Source organism: Balaenoptera borealis (assembly GCF_965194805.1).
Source record: "Balaenoptera borealis genome assembly, chromosome: 9".
Classification (NCBI taxonomy): Eukaryota; Metazoa; Chordata; class Mammalia; order Artiodactyla; family Balaenopteridae; genus Balaenoptera; species Balaenoptera borealis.
Genome location: NC_138873.1, coordinates 61,022,151 through 61,044,341, shown reverse-complemented (window position 1 = coordinate 61,044,341; position 22,191 = coordinate 61,022,151). Strand labels below are relative to the sequence as shown.

The 22,191-nt window shown below is 36.0% G+C and overlaps 1 pseudogene across 1 annotated transcript in view; it reads left to right on the top strand.

Annotated features, from left to right (window-relative positions):
* LOC309634809 (peptidyl-prolyl cis-trans isomerase E pseudogene) overlaps positions 1-22,191 on the top strand; it is a 258,076-nt pseudogene that overhangs the window by 59,903 nt on the left and 175,982 nt on the right. Inside the window, exon 3 of the transcript XR_014249610.1 lies at positions 14,359-14,522. The product of XR_014249610.1 is annotated as a peptidyl-prolyl cis-trans isomerase E pseudogene (transcript). The remainder of the gene's footprint in view (positions 1-14,358; positions 14,523-22,191) is intronic.

Here is a 22,191-nt window from a genome sequence, read left to right as displayed (position 1 = left end):
ATGTGGTCTGCAGGGGGGACAGAGGACTATGACAGAACCTGTAGCAGTTCACACTGTGGTCTCCATTACATTAATAGTAATAATACAACAACGCCTTAACTTTTTTGAGTACAGAGGAAACTTATTTGACATTTCATTGAAGACAGATGGAAGTAATAACAAGTACTAACATTTTTCCCCCCATTAATCTTGTGTTTTTAATGGATAGTGGTAGCAGGAATTATGCTGGAGAGACATTGTTTATTTGAAGGGTATTTCTCCTCATAAAAGGGGTCAATGAAAAGCAACAGCTTGGGAAATTCTGCTCTAGACTATACCAGCCAGATAAAAAATTAGTAAGTGATATTGCAGGAAAGATGTATGAGCAAAGTCGGGCCAATAGCCTGCTGCCTAGTCTTTCAGATTCTAGTTCCACCCACACTACTTCAGGATTTATTTCTCCTCCTTCCTTTTAGGCAAACCTTCTACCCTCTGAAAAACTCTTCTTCCTTAGCTCATTAATCCATGTCTTTTTGACCCTTATAATACATGATTTAAAATATTCTGTTTGCTTCCGCCACTCAGATCACCCACTGAATCACCTCAGCATACATATATCATTTGTACTGTTTTAATTTGCAATAGTTAAATTATGTATTTCTTTGGAAACCCTATTTTAGTCCATTTATATAGCGTGAATAATCAGTACTATTGAAAGTTCCTTGATGTCAGAGACTGTATCCTCTGTTTCTGTTGCATCTCCCTAGGGTACCTGTCATAGTGCTCAGAAACATTAAGCACCCAGTAATGCTTAATGAATGTTATTGACTGACAAGACTTTCATGCAATTGAGATAGCAGCAAGATATCTGAGAGATTTCTTGGAGACAAGCAGAGAAATAGAGGCTAGAGGTGAATAGGTTTGAGTTTTATCCATGTAATGAAAGTAGTTTTACTAGACAGAAGTCCTAGTTTTTCTTAAAGCTTTCATGCATGTAAGTGTTCCATGTCTTTAAAGCATTTTCAATGTCTCTTTTGGTATACTATTACAAAATTTGTATGCCTTTCTCTCCAAGAAAAATGACAATTGAAAGGTGAAAGAATACCATAATTTATATAATGGTATTATATTTTCTTTCTAATATTCTTCAATTATGGGAAGCTTTAAGATTGTCCCTGTTAGCTAACTATGCCATGTTCTGTAATTTTAAAAAGTGAATTCATCTTACCATTTTTATCTTCTTGTGACATATCATCATCAAATTTTCAAGTGTATGTAAGCAGCATGTAAATATCTAAAACAAATCATACATTCTTTGAAAATATGAAGTATATTTAAATTATAAATGTAATTTGGTATATATCTCCATTTAATGTGGAAAATATTCTGGGAGAAATTTGTATGTAAAAATAAAACAAAAGAACCCTAATTTTTCCCTATTTAGGTTTTCTTGAACTACTGCTAGAAATGCCAGAGGAAGGGAGTGGATTATGTAAGCGATGCAATATATACTGAAGATACATTCTTGCATGGAACCACTACAGTGCATAACTGACTCAGTAATTCTATACCATGAAAAGTAATCAAATGATCTTCACTTCAGACAAATCAAATGGGCCATATGTCAGGTGTAATAGCGTTTATGGTTATATATGGTAACATATATGTATGTGTAATATGTGTGTATCTGTGTGTTTGTTTACACATGTTTATAATAGATTCTGATTAAAATACATTGTGGAAATGCAGAAAAACCTTTAAGATAGTAATTTCTTTTTAAAGGATCTTCAAGAAAGGAAACAATAAGGATAGTATCGCAAACTGAAATTTACTATTTTTATTAAAATTAGCATTGATATTAATGCTGTCACCCATGGAATATAGTGTGTGAAAGAGGACAAGAGCACTGAATATCAGCAAAATAACAGATTCATGGATATAAGATCATGTCTGACATAAAATAAATGTGGTCCTCTCTACTAAGCATATCAGGAATTCAGTTTCAATTAATTATATTTCAGGGGCTAATATGTAACTAAGGTTGATGGTCCTTGGGTCTCAATCTATTTAGGTATTTTAGTAGTGCGTGCCTTTCACTTCAGGTGCTATTGGTAATGTGGGATATTAAGGAAACAATCAGATAACCATAGTTAAAATAAATGAGGGCTTATTTGCCTCGGAGTGATTGGAGTGACTTCTTTCATTTGTTTTCACCTGGCTGCTCTCAAGTATCATTACTTTCTGTCCTTTGTCCAGATGAACAAGGCACAAGGTCTAATATCAAGAGTAGTTTCTGTAGTCCCCGATCATAGCTCATTGTGAAGGAATTGTGTATTAGATTGTTTGTGGAGCCTGAAACAAGCCATTGAAATGCAAATACCAGATCCTTTAATTGGAATAGCTTTATGAACTGCTAGAATAATTTTTGCATCTTTTTAGAAGATATTTTAACAGTCCTTCAAATTTTGGGGCAGTACTGCTGTGAACCAAATTCATTGTTGTATAAAAAAAAACAAGGTAGCCATAACTTTTGCTTTTATATACTTACATTGAGATGAGAAAAAAAATTAGTGTCTCTTTCCCCCCATTCGTCAGTGTATTATGTGCAATTCTGTCAAAGCCATGACCAGGAGTAACGCAAAGCTGTGTGGATAAAAAGCAAAATTGCAAGAATACTGGTAAAGGTTTGTTTTTGTTGATACTGTTTTCTAATTTCCAAACATCTGGAATCTGGCAAATGTGTAGTAGTTTCATTAGGCAGGTTGATGTGAGAAGGAAAAAAATTGAGGAAAAACTTAAATAGCTGAAGGCCACCCTGATGATATCTGGTGTTTGAGATGAGTATGATTTAGAATTGTTCTGTGTTTTATTCAGAGCAAAAGAGAAATGAAGGAAATGCTTTGAAATCCTACCCAGTATGTTGGTATGGGATATCTCTTGAGGGTCACATTAAGACAAACATACACACACACACACACACACACTTCCTAAAAGCTGTTTGAATTGTGAACGAGTGGCCACATGGCAAAAATAATGCATATCAAACTATAAAGGCTGGATATATCTATATTCAATTTACTATTATAATATAAAACTAACAAAAAATTAAGACATCTGTTGTCCTACCCCAGAAGTTTTCAAAAGTGGTGCCTTCAACTGCAACCCCATAGACTCTGACTTAATTTATCTGAGGTGGGATTCAAGAATAGGGAATTGTTTCATACTCTCCAGGGGATTCTGGTGTGACTACATGGATGAAAACTACTATTTTGCACCACCAACCCTGAGAGAAAAGCAAAGGCTTTGGGGAGGATTGTCCCTCAGTTGAACTCCTGGCTCTGCCAGGCTCTGCCACTGACTATGTGTCCTTGTGCAGGTTACTCTAAGTCATCACTGACATGGAAAATACAAATCCACTGGATTTCTATGAGAATTACATTTAATATTTATAAAACCCTTGGCAGGGCTCAGAAATACTTGCTCCCTCCTATCTGTAGTGCATTTCTTAGAGTCTCTCATAACTCCAGGTATAAGGTCACTTTCTGTTATAATATTAAGGTAAAATTAGCATTATCTCCCCCACTATGTTATGTAGTAAGAATGTTCAGCATTTTGGAGATGAGGTTAATGCATGTAATTATTTCTGGCTGTTGTTATCTCCTGCTTTTAAAGTTCTCATTCTCTGCCTCACATTTTGCTTCTTGCCTCTGACTCCATTTCTACTTTGCAGTTTACTACAGGACAGGGTCCCTATGCCTTTGCTACAGAAAGTATTGTCAGCTGTAGCTGATTTTACAAAAGGTTTGTTATTGGGCAAACAACTTAAAATTTAATCTCAGCTAACCTTTTCCTTAAAAATCTCTCAACTATTTCTGGGTCTAAAAAATTTTTATTAGTTGTCTCTTCTACTGGGGGTCTGGCCTCCTTTCGTGTTGCTGTGCGCTTTTTGTTTCTCTCTCAAATGCCATCACACATTTTTCTAGATTCTTTTTGCTTCTAAATCCCCAAATGCCTACGGTGTTTTTAGTTCTCTTTTTGGTTAACTTCTAAGGCATTCATTTATGCCCTGAGTAATATTCTTTTGCCACAAAGTAGCCAAACAAGATATTTTGCTAAATAAAAACTTCTTACTTGGAAGAGGAATTTTGCCAATCATTAGAATAATTTTCCTCCCTATTGTACAAGGTTATACAGTTATAAAATTATAACTGATTATAATTAGCATTATTCTTATATTGCTTTTCATTTAAAAATGTTCTCTAGAATAAGTAGCAAGTTGTTGAGTGTAAGAATATCAAACTGTAGTGGTCATAAGAATAGCCCAGGAGTTTGCTAACCTGCAGATTCCTGAGCCTTGTGCTTGAGATTTTGATTTAGTAGCTTAGCAGTGTAAACTTTAATGGGCATCCCAGATGATTCCAGTGCAGGTGTTCTGTGTGTTGCATAGTGAGTAATACAGGCATGATTTGGCTCAGGTATAGCCTGGTTTATTTGGTGCAGCTAGTACCTGTTTATTTGCTGCTATGTATCCATTCTTCTACCTTCTTGCAAAAGATACACTAAATTGGGGGTGAGGGGAATGACCCCATTCTCAGCCATGTGGTTTGAGTGAGATTTACTCCAGCTTAGATCTAGAGGTGTTTTCTGTTTGCCTTAAGCCAAATGGCAGATCACACTGCACTGACCATAGTGATTAGTTCAGCAAAGGACATGTAAACCAATCAGAATCATCAATTACTAGCTGGAAGAAATGTTTTTGGTGGTTACTGGGAAAGAATCAGCTATTTTCATTTTTCCTTTGATTTTCTTGTGGACATGAAGCTTGGAACTGCTGTGACTATCTTGTCTAAAGAGGTGAGTAAGTTAGAGGAAGCAGATAGAGCTAGAACCTGATGATACCACCAGCCTTCTGCCCAAGGACTAAGCTTACATGAACTGATACATCCCTTTTTGCTTAACCTAGACTTGCAGACCCTCACCTCTAGGTTAAGCAAAACGGAATGTATCAGTTCTTAGAAGAGTAGAATTAGGTAAACTGAAGCAAAGGGATGGGCAACTAGGAGGCCCCATCTCTTTTTTGGCATGAATGATGCTCATCCTTCTTAGGATAGTTAAATAGTTAAATTTAAATTTAAATTTAGGCATAGTTATATCTGTGCCTTTTGAACCTTGGGACTCTGTGTCTACTGTGGTTGCAGCAATGGAGGACAAAGGTAGGAAAAATTCAGGATGGTTGGAGCATGTCTGCTACATTTTGAAACCTTCAGTGAGGTCTATAGGATAGAGATAAGCTAAGGCTGAAACTAGCCTTTCTGACAGCAAAGAAGAAGAAAACATGGTTTTTTAAAGGAAAGCTCTTTCTGCTTGAGACCTGTAATTCAGGAGGACTGAAAGACTGATCCCCTGGGGCTGGCAAGTGTGAAAAAGCTTAATGGTCAACCCCATCCAAAGTTAGTACTAATGGAGGCAAAGAGGTAGCATTGCAGCAGAAAGTAAGTTTGGAGCCCCAGAAAAGCCTAAGTGGCTCCATCTGGACAAATGAGACCATCACCACCATTGTGAGGATGCAGCCTGTGGACCGGGCAGATTCATAGAGCTTCCCTGTCTCATCCTAGCATGTCATACACCTCTAAAGCAGAGGACAAGATGGGAGTAGGAAACTGAGTGTTAGGGGAATGGGTAAGAGCACTGGAGATGTATTGTGAATAAACTATATTTTCTGTTTCTGGACCTTGTGTTAGCAGATCTCTGGCTATGGTTACTAGCTCATGGGGCTAACCAGTAGCATATAACTTGAAACCTCTATATTTTTAGGCAGTTAATTCTATTGCCCAAGAAACACCAAGATTGGTCGGCAACAGGCTATGATTGCTTAGTCCTTAAGCCTATTTTTAGGTTGTCAACAGGTACCAAGAGAAAGTGGGCTGCTAAAGAGGACTAGCCCCCAGAAGGGGCAAACACTCTTCCTCTAGATTGGATGGAGACTGCAGCTACTTTGCTGCCCATAACAAGAGCAGCCTGAGATGAGGTCAACCCTTAGATGGAGGAAAGACAAGAAATGAGTATGCCCCTTAAGCCTCAAATCAGGGAGTGCCTGAGGCTAGCCCTTCTTTGGACTTTGTAGATAAAGGAGCCAATAAATTCTCATTATGTTTTGAGTTTTGTTTTGCCATTTGTAGCATAAATGATCATCTGATACACCTGGACATGCCCCTTATGTATTAGAGTTCTCCAGAGAAATAGAACCAATATATGATTTATTATAAGGTATTGGCATACAGGATTATAGAGGTTGAGAATTCCCATGATCTGTTGTCTGCAACTGGAGACTCAAGAAAGCTTGTGGTAGTTAAAAGGTCTGAGAACCAGGAGTGCTGAGGGTAGGAGAAGATTGATGACTCAGATTAGAGGGGGACAAATCCAACCTTCCTCCACCTTTTTGTTCTGTTCAGGCTATCAGTGCATTGGATGAGGTACGTCCACGTCAGGGAGGGCCATCTACTTTACTCAGTCTACCAATTCAAATGCTAATTTCTTTCAGAAACACCCTCACAGACACACGCAGAAATAATATTTAATTAGATATCTGGGCATCCCTTGGCTCCATCAAGTTGATACAGAAATTAACCATCACCTTACAAATAACTTTGTAGCGTTAATTAACTTTTTAGGAGCCTGAGTTTCTTCTACCCTATAATGAGAACAATATCTATTGTGAGCCTCAGGAATAATGTATATAAAGCATAGTGCATGGTATATAATGAGTGCCTAATTAATGTTACTTTTATGGTCTATATCAGTGTTTTCCCCCATCATGTATTATTTAGTCATCAACCTTATTGGGTGTTTTGATCACTTTTCTTCACCCCATTGCTGAGAGAGGAATTCCTATCCTAGGATTAAGGGGATAGCCAAAAACATGACACCTGACACTGGACAGATGAGATTGGTAGCAATTCATCAGTCCTGGGGGAGGAGGACACTGCACGCTTCCCAAGGCCACATGGGGTTGCACTTGGGAATAGAATGAACAAGCAGGGACTGTGGGAAGCTGACTTTGTAGTATTAAGAGCATAAGATGCCCCCTGGTTTTTGCAGGAGGGTGTGATTGGATTGTTTGAATAATTTCATGGACTGGCAGGGAATTGAAGACCACTCCTCAGGCATAAATAAGCAGGCAATGTGCCTGGGCCCATGATAAAAAGGAATGTTTGGCTAGGGGACCGTATCTGTCTGAGCAGAATGGGAAGGAGAACTTGTAGGAACTGAGGCCCTCTCAGTTTTCCTGAGATGTCAGGGCAACACAAAGATAGTAATTTTAGGCCTTATGCCGCATGGGGGTAGAGGAAAAAGCGCTTGGATTTAGTTAGAATTTCTGGTTGCCATGTGGCCTATAAAATGAGAATATGCCAGTTCTGTCCCTCTTGAGGATCTTTGTGAAGATTATCAGTCATATTTGTGTCTAAGAATACATCAGATGCTCTTTCTTTTTTTTTTTTTTTTTAAAGACAGGTTTTTTTTAAAAAAAATAAATTTATTATTTATTTTTGGCTGTGTTGGGTCTTAGTTTCTGTGCGAGGACTTTCTCTAGTTGTGGCGAGCGGGGGCCACTCTTCATCGCGGTGCGCGGGCCTCTCACTATCGCGGCCTCTCTTGTTGTGGAGCACAGGCTCCAGACGCACAGGCTCAGTAGTTGTGGCTCATGGGCCCAGTTGCTCCGCGGCATGTGGGATCTTCCCAGACCAGGGCTCGAACCCGTGTCCCCTGCATTGGCAGGCAGATTCTCAACCACTGCGCCACCAGGGAAGCCCGCGATGCTCTTTCTTTTGATTGAGCAGTATTAGAAACAGAATCTTTGGCCCAAGACACCATGGACAAGTTTATTTTGGGGCTTCAGGAATTGGAGAGTAGGGTAATGGTTCTCAAGGTTGAAAGTAGTTAAGAATAACTGTTGGTGCTTGTAAAACACATACACATGAAACACACTTTACTAATCCACATCCTCAGAGAAGTTTCAAAGTTTTGGTGGTTTAAGGCAGCATATTGATTTAGAAATGTACATTTAACAAGATCTCAGATTATTCTGATGCAGTAGTCCTTCAACCAAACAGTGTCAACAACAGTTTAGTGCCAAGGTTCTCAAACTTGACTGTGCATCAGAATGCATTGAGGGGTTGTTAAAACATACATCGCTGGGCCCTATCCCCAAAGTCTCTGACTCAGTAGGTCTGGGTGGGACCCTCAAATTTGCATTTCTAACAAGTTTCTAGGTGATGCTGCAAGGACCACACTTTGAGAACCATTGGTTTAGTGTAGTAATTCTCAGTTGTGTATGATTTTTCCCCCAGGGGACATTTGCCAATGTCTGCAGACACTTCTGGTTGTCACAACTGAAGGGTGCTACTGATACCTCATGTTAAAGGCCAAGGATGCTGCTGAACATCCTACAATGCACAGGACGTCATTCCTTCCCTACAACAAAGAATTATCTGACCCCAAATGTCAATAGTGCTAAAGTCGAGAACCACCAATGTAGTGGCATTTTCTGGGGCAGGAGGGTGAGATAGTCTCCTCATGGCAGCAGGTGCACATGGTTCATGTACATATTCACTGTAGGGAGTTGGCCTGAAAAGAGCAGCTAAGTGGAATTTACCAAAGACATTTTATAAAAGAAATAACTTCACACTCTTAATGAGCCACTCATTTACTGTCTTGCTGTCTACCCTGCAGAGCTGATCTGAATCGAGTGATCCTTTTGAAATCAATGGAAACTATATTCTGGATGAGAGAAGGGATGAAAAGAAACAGCTATGTTAATTCTGATTTAAGCAAGGTTTCTCATTCCCTTTGATTAAATTGCAGGTGAAAGGAAGTAGATGAAATGATGCAATTGAGTGGGCACCAAAAATTGATACAAATGAATGACTCTGAAGGAAAAAACCGGTAATGATAGGTGAAACTTACGTGGATTAGCTAGTTAAAAAAATCCTCTTTGTAGGGCTGCATGCAGATATTTAGATGCTTTTATTCAGCAATCTGACACTTGTTACCTAAGGTGTAAACTGAAATAAGCAGTTTTCTTACTTTTTGCTGTATTTACAGCAATCAATAATTGTAATAACTCCAAGGCTGGCAAAATATTGTTAAAGGGTAGAAATCTGATAGGTGAGATTTTTCTTAGAGCTTGGAGAAAATTTTGAGTTACTTTAAGTTATCGATGGTAGCAAAGAAAAGTAAATGCATTTTTTTAATCAAGGCTGTGCAAAACACCACATTTTACTGAGGCTTATTTAAAGCACTGATGATGGAGCTGAGTACAAGCTAAGTAACATACTCATGAAATCTGGCATATACTCAGCATCTAACAGAAAGCAGGCACTGGACAGTCTAAATAATGTTGGACTGACCACACACAAACATTTCAGGAAAGACCTCCTTACATCTTTTAAAAAGCAAAATTAGCGAATATACATTGATCTTCATTCCCCTATTCTCATCACTCATTAATAAGGATTGGGGGATGGAATTCTTGCAGAGGAAGAAAGCTAGCTAGAAGGACCAATTCCCAGCTAGGAATTCTACTTTGTTCCTCATTTTATCTTTTACTTTTCCTATGCTCACCAATGCCAATCCCAGTTACACATCTTTAATAGATAACCAACAATATCTTTTGAAATTTTAGGTATGATGAATATTCTATGTACGTAAACATATTATCATCACCACCATCATTAATGTGTTTATAATTTTATATTCTCTCAATTTCTGTAGGTTTTAGTTTCTACATCTGTAAAATGTTTTTAAAATATTTTTTCTCCTTGGAATGCTTTTATCAAATAAATGTGTTAAATTCTAATATGTAAATAAAATCTGATTGGCTGCTCTGATTGAATCCTCCTAGTTAGAACCAGAAATTGGAAGCCAAAACCTCATCCATTGGTTCTCATGGTGATTCCTGGAGAATCTTGAAGCTTTAAGATTACACAAAGCACAGTTTAATAATCAAGGGTCTAAAATTTTAGGTACCCTCTAATATCTCCTCAAGCTTGCCAAATATAGGCACTTATTACCTCCAGAAAGGATTTAAGTGAATTTATGAACAAGACCTTATTTATATTTAAAATTCAGGTAAGAATATCTGGAAATTTGACTCAGAGCTTCCTTGTAACACACACACACACACACACACACACACACACACACACACACACACACAGAGAGAAGAAGGCAATAGGTTACCTGGCTTGTCTAATAAATGTCTAAAAATAATTTATTAATTGGATCCTTTTAGTAAGGCTATTTAGCAATGTAACAGGTATCTTCAACTGTGATTTGGTAAAATATGGAGTTCTCCTAGACATATAGAATTTTCTTTTATTATCAGTCAAAGCTGAGTACATATAACTGACTCTTGAATTTCAGAAACACAGAAAGCATTTGTGAGAGGATTAAGGTACATCTAAAAATGTTGATTTCTTTTTTAAAATTTCATTTGTTTATTTATTTATTTTGGCCATGCCTCGAGGCACGTGGGATCTTAGTTCCCCACACAGGGATTGAACATGCACCCCCTGCAATGGAAGCACAGAATCTTAACCACTGGACTGCCAGGGAGGTCCCTAAAAATGTTGATTTCTCGTGACCTAGCTTGACCTGTAGGAGTTATGATTCACGTGTTCCTTAAACTGATGTAATTTACAAATGTTAATCATCTCAATCTTCAGTCATAGGCAAGATTGAGCTCTCTACAAAGTGAATGAAGTACAGATGCTCTGTATTGTGGTTTAAATGAAGATACTGTGTTTTATCTACACAGTATCCTGGAGAAAGGGTTGGCATGCCGTTTTGAAATTAAGGGAACATGACCTGCCTGAATGGAGGTTGGGCACCTTGCACAGTGGTATACAAAAGGGATTCCAGCAATTGGGGACCATGTTTTCTCAAAAAAAAGCAAACAAACCCTGTTTTTAGTATGTATAAATGCCTAGACAATTACTCAGTTGAGACATAAAAGCACCTTCTAGAGATCAACGTAGAGATAGTTGTGTCCTGGAACATTTTAAGTATTGGTTGTCAGTCTACTTTGACCTTAACTAAATTTAAGAATCACTTCACATAACATCTGGTGTTGAATGTCAATGTCTTTATGTGTCTTTCTGGGTATGATTATATGCAAAATGCCTGAGAGAATTGACTTTGGGGCAAATAATGTAATGGGTCTTTTTTCTTTTTACATAGTGATACTTGTTATAGAAAACTTAGAACTTAAATAGGTAGGGGAAAAAAAGAAGCTAAAACTTATCCTCAGTGCCACTGTCCAATGAAAATAACATTGATATTTGGTTTTAATCTTTCTTTCCATTCTTTATTTTTCCTATACAAATGTTTTTGCTTACTAATAAAAAAGAGATTGGTATAAATACCATTATCTAACTCTTTTTCTAAGAGCGTGATATTAGGCAAATGTCTTTCCATGTTATTAAATATTTACCTATAACATTATTTTTAATGCTCTCTATAAGATTCCTTTGTATGGCTATGCTATAATTTATTTAATTTTCTATTATTGAACATTTAGGTTTTTTTCCAAATTTTTACTATAAATGACATTCTAGTGAAAACTATTTTAATTAAATCATCGCACACATTCAGGATAGATTTTTTTATAGTTATAAAACAATACTTCCCTCTCATTTTTAGAATAACATTATTTTTACTCTAACTATAAAAATAAAATTACACCCATGTAGAAAATTATAGGAAACCATAAGGAAGTAAAAGCCATAATTTTTAATTTTTAAAATTTATTTTTATATATTTTTTTATACAGCAGGTCCTTATTAGTTATCCATTTTATACATATTAGTGTATACATGTCAATCCCAATCTCCCAAATCATCACACCACCCCCATCCCTCCCCCACCACTTTCCCCCCTTGGTGTCCATATGTTAGTCCTCTACATCTGTGTCTCAATTTCTGCCCTGCAAACCGGTTCATCTGTACTATTTTTCTAGGTTCCACAAATATGCATTAATATACGATATTTGTTTTTCTCTTTCTGACTTACTTCACTCTGTATGACAGTCTCTAGATCAATCCACATCTCTGCAAATGACCCAATTTTGTTCCTTTTTATGGCTGAGTAATATTCCATTGTACATATGTACCCCATCTTCTTTATCCGTTCGTCTGTCGATGGGCATTTAGGTTGCTTCCATGTCCTGGCTATTGCAAATAGTGCTGCAGTGAACAATGGGGTGCATGTGTCTTTTTCAATTATGGTTTTCTCTGGGTATATGCCCAGTAGTGGGATTGCTGGGTCGTATGGTAGTTCTATTTTTAGTTTTTTAAGGAACCTCCATACTGTTCTCCATAGTGGCTGTATCAATTTACATTCCCACCAACAGTGCAAGAGGGTTCCCTTTTCTCCAGACCCTCTCCAGCATTTGTTGTTTGTAGATTTTCTGATGATGTCCATTCTAACTGGTGTGAGGTGATACCTCATTGTAGTTTTGATTTACATTTTTCTAATAATTAGTGATGTTGAGCAGCTTTTCATGTGCTTCTTGGCCATCTGTATGTCTTCTTTGGAGAAATGTCTATTTAGGTCTTCTGCCCATTTTTGGATTGGGTTGTTTGTTTTTTTAATATTGAGCTGCATGAGCTGTTTATATATTTTGGAGATTAATCCTTTGTCCTTTGATTCGTTTGCAAATATTTTCTCCCATTCTGAGGGTTGTCTTTTCATCTTGTTTGTAGTTTCCTTTGCTGTGCAAAAGCTTTTAAGTTTCATTAGGTCCCATTTGTTTATTTTTGTTTTTATTTCCATTACTCTAGGAGGTGGATCAAAAAAGATCTTGCTGTGATTTATGTCAAAGAGTGTTCTTCCTATGTTTTCCTCTAAGAGTTTTATAATGTCTGGTCTTACATTTAGGTCTCTAATCCATTTTGAGTTTATTTTTGTGTATGGTATTAGGGAGTGTTCTAATTTCATTCTTTTACATGTAGCTGTCCAGTTTTCCCAGCACCACTTACTGAAGAGACTTTCTTTTCTTCATTGTATATTCTTGCCTCCTTTGTCATAGATTAGTTGACCATAGGTGCGTGGGTTTATCTCTAGGCTTTCTATCCTGTTCTATTGATCTATATTTCTGTTTTTATGGCAGTACCATATTGTCTTGATTACTGTAGCTTTGTAGTGTAGTCTGAAGTCAGGGAGTCTGATTCCTCCAGCTCTGTTTTTTCCCCTCAAGACTGCTTTGGCTATTTGGGATCTTTTGTGTCTCTGTACAAATTTTAAGATATTTTGTTCTAGTTCTGTAAAAAATGCCATTGGTAATTTGATGGGGATTGCATTGAATCTGTAGATTGCTTTGCGTAGTATAGTCATTTTCACAATATTGATTCTTCCAATCCAGGAACATGGTATATCTCTCCATCTGTTGGTATCATCTTTAATTTCTTTCATCAGTGTCTTATAGTTTTCTGCATACAGGTCTTCTGTCTCCCTAGGTAGGTTTATTCCTAGGTATTTTATTCTCTTTGTTGCCATGGTAAATGGGAGTGTTTCCTTAATTTCTCTTTCAGATTTTTCATCATTAGTGTATAGGAATGCAAGAGATTTCTGTGCATTAATTTTGTATCCTGCAACTCTACCAAATTCATTGATTAGCTCTAGTAGTTTTGTGGTGGCATCTTTAGGATTCTCTATGTATAGTATCATGTCATCTGCAAACAGTGACAGTTTTACTTCTTTTCCAATTTGTATTCTTTTTATTTCTTTTTCTTCTCTGATTGCCATGGCTAGGACTTCCAAAACTCTGTTGAATAATAGTGGTGAGAGTGGACATCCTTGTCTTGTTCCTGATCTTAGAGGAAATGGTTTCAGTTTTTCACCATTGAGAATGATGTTTGCTGGGGGTTTGTCATATATGACCTTCATTATGTTGAGGTAGGTTCCCTCTATGCCCACTTTCTGGAGAGTTTTTTTTATCATAAATCAGTGTTGAATTTTGTCAAAAGCTTTTTGTGCATCTATTGAGATGATCATACGGTTTATTTTTTTTATTTTTAAATTTTTTGTGTGTGTGGTTTTATTAAAACCCAGTAATTTAAACTCAGATTTACCTAGTAGGATATTAAGTATGATGTTCTTTATATGTTTTTTAAATTAATTTCTGTTGGAGTATAGTTGATTTACAATGTTGTATTAGTTCTTTATATATTTTTAAAAGAATTTTTCTTTAGTTATTTCTTGGTTTCCATATTTCTGTTGGTTTCTTTTTCTTGTTAGAACATGTATATGTGATAAATATGCTTTGTTCCATTTGTCTCAGGAAGGACAAAAATATGCTCTTTGTGGTCCCATGTGTTTCAGGAAGCAAGAGGCTACTATGAGCAGACTGGAGTTGGTCCACTGCCTGTTGTCCTGTTCAATAGAATGCCCTTTGAAAAGGAGCAGCTAGAACCTGATGAGTTGGAAACCATCACAGTGCACAAAATCCTGGAGACTACACCTTCTTTCAAAGAGCAGTGTACTTGGTAAGTACTGTTTCAAGGCTGATTTTGAAAGAGAATGGTTTACTTACATTTTTGTAGTCTCTGTAGTAGGCAATAAAATGCTTTAAGTATCACTGTTTTATATACACCACTCATAATTGATTTGCAGACTCCCAGCAGGTTCTGCTGTAGTGAAAATATCCATGAGACTTTCTGTACGTTGTTTTTGAAATAACTAATTTTATTGGCTTCAAGTTTAAATTTTATTTTAAAAATTCTTAAGAATTTAGCCATTCTAAGAGACATTTGTTCTACTTGTAAGGAATTTTGACTCAGAAAAATTCAAATATTTGATATATATATAGTTATTGTTGAGATATAACTTACATGCCGTAAAACTCAGCCTTTTAAGGTGGACTGTGCAGTGGGTTTTAGTATTTACACAGAATTATGCACCTATCACCACTGTCTAATTTCAGAGCCTTATCCTCACCCCTAAAATAAACCTGACACCCAGCAGCAATCACTCCCCATTTTCCCCTAACCTAGCCCCTGGCAACCATGAATCTGTTTTCAGTCTCTATGGATTTGCCTGTTTGGGACATTTTATATAAAGGGATTCATATAATATAAGGTCTTTTGTGACTGATTTCTTTTACTTAGCATAATGCTTTCAAGGTTTATCCTTGTTGGAGCATGTGTCAGTACTTCATTCCTTTTTATGGCCAAATAATAGTTCCTCCAATGGATATACCACAGTTTGTTTATCCATTCATATTTAGGTTATTGCCACTTTTTTGGCTACTATGAATAATGCTGCTGCTATAAGCAATCATGTAAAAGTTTTAATATAGACATATGTTCTCAGTTGTCTTGGGTATACACCTCAGAGTGGAATTGCCTGCTCATGTAGTTATTCTATTTTTAATAGTAATTCCATTTTTAACAGAACTGCCAGACTGTTTTCCAAAGCACCTGCACCCTTATACATTCCTCTCAGCAATGTATGCAGGTTCCATTTTCTATAAATTCTAGCCAATTCTTGGTATTGTCTGTCTCTTCGGATCATATAGTTTTTATTCTTCAATTTGTTAATATGGTGTATTTGAAGACTTTGAGAAGGATGGGTGTTAGCTCTTCTCTAAATGTTTCATAGAATTCACCTGTGAAGCCTTCTGGTCCTGGACTTTTGTTTGTTGGAAGATTTTTAATCACAGTTTCAATTTCATTACTTGTGATTGGTCTGTTCATATTTTCTATTTCTTCCTGGTTCAGTCTTGAAAGGTTATACCTTTCTAAGAATTTGTCCATTTCTTCCAGGTTGTCCATTTTATTAGCATAGAGTTGCTTGTAGTAGTCTCCTAGGATGCTTTGTATTTCTGCATTGTCTGTTTTAATTTCTCCTTTCTCATTGCTAATTTTATTGATTTGAGTCCTCTCCCTCTTTTTCTTGATGAGTCTGGCTAATGGCTTATCAATTTTGTTTATCTTCTCAAAGAACCAGCTTTTAGTTTTATTGATCTTTGCTATTGTTTTCTTTGTTTCTATTTCATTTATTTCTGCTCTGATCTTTATGATTTCTTTCCTTCTGCTAACTTTGGTTCTTGTTTGTTCTTCTTTCTCTAGTTCCTTTAGGTGTAAGGTTAGATTGTTTATTTGAGATGTTTGTTGTTTCTTGAGGTAGGATTGTATTGCTATAAACTTCCCTCTTAGAACTGTTTTTGCTGCATCCCATAGATTTTAGAATGTCACGTTTTCATTGTCATTCATCTCTAGGCAATTTTTGATTTCCTCTTTGATTTCTTCAGTGATCGCTTGGTTATTTAGTAACGTATTGTTTAGCCTCCATGTGTTTGTGTGTTTTACATTTTTTCCCCTGTAATTGATACCTAGTCTCATAGTGTTGTGGTCAGAAAAGATGCTTGCTATGATCTCAGTTTTCTTAAATTTACTGAGGCTTGATTTGTGACCGAAGATGTGATCTATCCTGAGAATGTTCCGTGTGCACTTGAGAAGAAAATGTAATCTCCTGTTTTTGAATGGAATGTCCTATAAATATCAATTAAATCTATCTGGTCTATTGTGTCATTTAAAGCTTCTGTTTCCTTATTTATTTTCATTTTGGATGATCTGTCCATTGGTGAAAGTGGGGTGTTAAAGTTCCCTACTATTATTGTGTTACTGTCGATTTCCCCTGTATTTGGCTGTTAGCATTTGCATTATGTATTGAGGTGCTCCTATGTTGAGTGCATAAATATTTACAATTGTTATATCTTTTTCTTGGATTGATCCCTTGATCATTATGTAGTGTCCTTCTTTGTCTCTTGTAATAGTCTTTGTTTTAAAACTATTTTGTCTGATATGAGAATTGCTACTCCAGCTTTCTTTTGATTTCCATTTGCATGGAATATCTTTTTCCATCCCCTCACTTTCAGTTTGTATGTGTCGCTAAGTCTGAAGTGGATCTCTTGTAGACAGCATATGTATGGGTCTTGTTTTTGTATCCATTCAGCAAACCTGTGTCTTTTGGTTGGAGCATTTAATCCATTCACATTTAAGGTAATTATCCATATGTATGTTCCTATTACCGTTTTCTTAATTGTTTTGGGTTTGTTTTTGTAGGTCCTTTTCTTCTCTTGTGTTTCCCACTTAGAGAAGTTCCTTTAGCATTTGTTGTAGAGCTGGTTTGGTGGTGCTGAATTGTTAGCTTTTCCTTGTCTGTAAAGCTTTTGATTTCTCCATCGAATCTGAATGAGATCCTTGCCAGGTAGAGTGATCTTGGTTGTAGGTTCTTCCCTTTCATCACTTTAAATATGTCATGCCACTCCCTTCTGGCTTGTAGAGTTTCTGCTGAGAAATCAGCTGTTAACATTATGGGAGTTCCCTTGTATGTTATTTGTCGTTTTTCCCTCGCTGCTTTCAGTAATTTTTCTTTGTCTTTAATTTTTGCCAATTTGATTACTATGTGTCTCAACGTGTTTCTCCTTGGGTTTATCCTGCATGGGACTCTCTGCACTTCCTGGACTTGGGTGGCTATTTCCTTTCCCATGTTAGGGAAGTTTTCCACTATAATCTCTTCAAATATTTTCTCGGGTCCTTTCTCTCTCTCTTCTCCTCCTGGGACTCCTATAATGCCAATGTTGTTGCATTTAATGTTGTCCCTGAGGTCTCTTAGGCTGTCTTCATTTCTTTTCATTCTTTTTTCTTTATTCTGTTGTGCAGCAGTGAATTCCACCATTCTGTCTTCCAGGTTACTTATCCGTTCTTCTGCCTCTGTTATTCTGCTATTGATTCCTTCTCGTGTATTTTTCATTTCACTTTATTGTATTGTTCATCTCTGTTTGTTTGTTCTTTAATTCTTCTAGGTCTTTGTTAAACATTTCTTGCATCTTCTTGATCTTAGCCTCCATTCTTTTTACGAGGTCCTGGATCATCTTCACTATGATTATTCTGAATTCTTTTTCTGGAAGGTTGCCTATCTCCACTTCATTTAGTTGTTTTTCTGGGGTTTTTTTCTTGTTCCTTCATCTGGTACATAGCCCTCTGCCTTTTCATCTTGTCTGTCTATCTGTGAATGTGGTTTTTGTTCCACAGGCTGCAGGATTGTAGTTCTTCTTGCTTCTGCTCTAAGAGCCATAATTTTAACAGCTAGGGAAACATAGGAACATTCTGTTACATGTTTCTCCCTATGTATTTATTCCCTGTAATTATAAAGTAAAACCCTCTTGCACTGTTGGTGGGAATGTAAATTGATACAGGCACTATGGAGAATAGTATGGAGGTTCCTTAAAATACTAAAAATAGAACTACCATACGACCCAGCAATCCCACTACTGGGCATATACCCTGAGAAAACCGTAATTCAAAAAGAGTCATATACCATAATGTTCATTGCTGCTCTATTTACAATAGCCAGGACATGGAAGCAGCCTAAGTGTCCATCGACAGATGAATGGATAAAGAAGATGTGACACATATATACAATGGAGTATTACTCAGCCATAAAAAGAAATGACATTGAGTTGTTTGTAGTGAGGTGGATGGACATAGAGTCTGTCATACAGAGTGAAGTAAGTCAGAAAGAGAAAAACAAATACTGTTTGCTAACATATATATGGAATCTAAAAAAAAAAAAAAAGGTTATGAAGAACCTAGGGGCAAGATGGGAATAAAGACGCAGACCTACTAGAGAATGGACCTGAGGACACAGGGAGGGGGAAGGGTAAGCTGGGACAAATTGAGAGAGTGGCATGGACATATATACACTACGAAATGTAAAACAGATAGATAGTGGGAAGCAGCCGCATAGCACAGGGAGATCAGCTCAGTGCTTTGTGACCACCTAGAGGGGTGGGATAGGGAGGGTGGGAGGGAGGGAGACTCAAGAGAGAAGAGATATGGGGATATATGTATATGTATAGCTGATTCACTTTGTTCTAAAGCAGAAACTAACACACCATTGTAAAGCAATTATACTCCAACAAAGATGTTAAAAATAAATATATAAATAAAGTAAGACATGCTAATCATTGAAAACATGATAGAAAAATGTATTCATTATCTGAATTCCCTAAAGTGACCACTGTTGTAGGTTCCATATAGTCTTTTCTTCTATATATTTTTACTTATTAAAGCTCATGTTGGATAGATAGATTTGTGTTGTGAGTTAATCACTTACTACTTTAGTAAAAGAATTTCCCTGTTATTAAGAACTCTAATATTTAATGCTGCTTAATGGTCTATTTTGTGGAAGGGTTTTCTATTACTTGGCCATTAATCTATTATTTGCTAGTTTGTATGATTATATATATAAATATTAACACTATTTTATATACACTAATGCATTTTAAAATGCACAATGGATTATTTCCATAATACTGACTCTCCCAAGTGAAATTAGGGGTCAAATGTTATGAACATTCTATCAACTGTTTCCTATGTGCCTGGCTAATTCAAGCTAGTAAATGCAGCATAAAGATGGATATTCATCTTCCTTTTTTCTTAAGAATGCTAAATTTAATTTACAACTTTAGTAAAATTATTTCAGTATAAATGAAAGAGAACAAAGAGCAAACATAAATATAGTTGTGTGTGTAGGTATTTTTCCTCTTTATTTTTGCCTCAGAATTTTCATATATTTTTTCAAATGTCTTTTGAAATTAGCAAATCATGTGAGAAAAATACATGCTTAATTTTTAAAGTGATTGCTATATTGATAATGGTCATTCACCAATCAGATATTTTTCAACTTTTTGTGTCAGGCATGTTCCTAGGGGCTGGGTTTATTATATCTTTTCTCTTATTTTATTTAATTTCATGAAAAACTGAATGATCGTGGAGGTTTAAGTAGGTTAATTAATTCATTTAGTGAATATTTACTGTATCCCCCTGCCATATGGGGTTTAAATGCTTGTGGTACAGAGATGAATAAGATATAATTCCTGTCCTGAGGACCTCACAGTCTAGTTGGAGCCAAGGGGTCAAGAGATGATTATAGTTCAGAATGGGAGATGCAGGAATGAAGTGTGCCTGTTGTCTAGGGGAGCAGAAAGCAAGAAGTGACCGCTCTGCAGGGGAGGTAGTCAGGGGACTTTGCATAGGAGGAGGCACTTGTGCTGGTTCCTAAGGGATGTAAGAGTTGGCTAATGTGAGCGGATGGAGGGCAGGGGGATACTTGCTTCCTTAGTCTTGAGATAAAGGGAAGATCAAAGATGCATACCATGTTAGAAGATGGCATTAGTCTTGGTGAAGTCAACAAAAGCCTATGGATCAGTTAGACATAGTGATTTTATGAAATTAAGCTTGATCAACATGAGATACTTTTGGGTTAAGCTTAATTAGTAGCTATTTGCATGTTTAACAATACAATAAACCAAAACAAATCTTTTTTTTGCAGTAGTTGTATTTTTCTATGTTTATAAAATATATACATGCTCATTGAAAAATTATGAAAATATAGGAAAAAGGAAAACAAATATCATCCAGGCATAATTACTGTTAACATTTTGATGTACGTGTTTTAAAAATCATTCTAAACAGACAACCATGCTTTAAAAAATGGAATCAGAGAATGCAGTTGACTTTCTACCTGTTTCTTCTCACATAATAAATCATGAAAGCTTTCTCAAAATAAATATAAATTAATATTTCAAATAAACATATAATATTCTATTATGTGGATATGCCACATTTTTAAAAACAAATTCACCTCTTCTAGTACATTTGAGATTGTTTTCCCTTTTTTTTTTTCCTATTAAAAATAATGCTATATGGGGACTTCCCTGGTGGTCCAGTGGTTGAGACTTCACCTTCCAGTGCAGGGGGTGTGGGTCTGATCCCTGGTCAGGGAGCTAGGATCCCACATTCCTTGCAGCCAAGGAGCCAAAACATAAAACAGAAGCAATATTGTAACGGATTCAATCAAGACTTTAAAAATGGTCCACATCAAAAAAATCTTTAAAAAAAATAATGCTATAATAAAGTCTTTTAAAGTCATCTTTGTTCACTTCTTTATTTCCTTAGGAGAAATTACTAGGTTAAAATGTATGCACATTTCAAATGCTGTCCAATTGGTCTGAAAGTTTGTGTCATTTTATTCCTGTTTTCACGAAGCAATGTATGAGAGTATAACCAAATCTTACACTGACTTAAATTGCTTTTCTTGTAAAGGTAACGTTATTCTGCTCAAAATAAAACCATTAGTGCCAATATACTTCAATTAGGCTTGTGATTAAATTATAAATAAATTGAGAAGAGATCAGTATCTCTGTGCTTCTGAATTTACTCCCTCAAGAATATTAAATGAGTGTATAAAAGGCAAAACTGAATGTAAATAGATTTAAAGTAATATAATTTTATGTATTTATGGAACACTTTCTTTAAAAATTAATAGAAGTTTTTTTTAAGTCAGACATATTATCAGGTTGATACTAAGAAGCTTCACATGTTCACGTGTTTCGTTACTGAATAATATGATCATCCTCAGATTTTTGTACCCCTAAGCTAATGTTCTTTGTCCTCGAAGAAATTTACAAAATACATTTTGCTAACTTTACCTTCCACTAGAGTAAATCGCTACTTATTTCAGTGTCCTAAATTAACCCCTAGTAATATTGAAAGGATTAAGACAGCTTCTCAAAGTGTACAACTCATTACTGGAGTGTTTCAAACTAAACAAAACCAAAAAACCATATAGGTTTATGTGTGCTTTCATTATTACTGTTATTCAATATCCAAAGTTGAAAAGAGAACTATGTTAACTTCTCCAGATTTAATAGGAATTCAAAGTTTTATATTAATATATAAATCAATTGTTTATATTTATAATGCATCTATAGCTTAGCTATCCAGAATTCTTGGTGAATGAGCCACTTTAGATAGCCATTTTCTGAATAATGCAAATTTTTCCCCTAAGAATTAAAGATATTTCAGAATTAACTTTTACCCATTCTTGACTTATTTAAACAAGCCTTAGATAATTGTTTTATTGTCCTCAGGGCCTATTGAATTTTTTTTTTGCTCATGCTAATTGATCCCATATTGCTTTACTGGTAACTCTTGAGCCTGCTTTTTGTTTTTCAGTCTTATGCTATTTGTCACATTTTTCTGTCAATGTACTATTTCCTCTTTTTTTCTAATTTGCTGGTGCCAATCTAGCATAAATGACCATGCTTATTAAGATTATAAAAAGCAAAAGCAGATGAGAGATGAA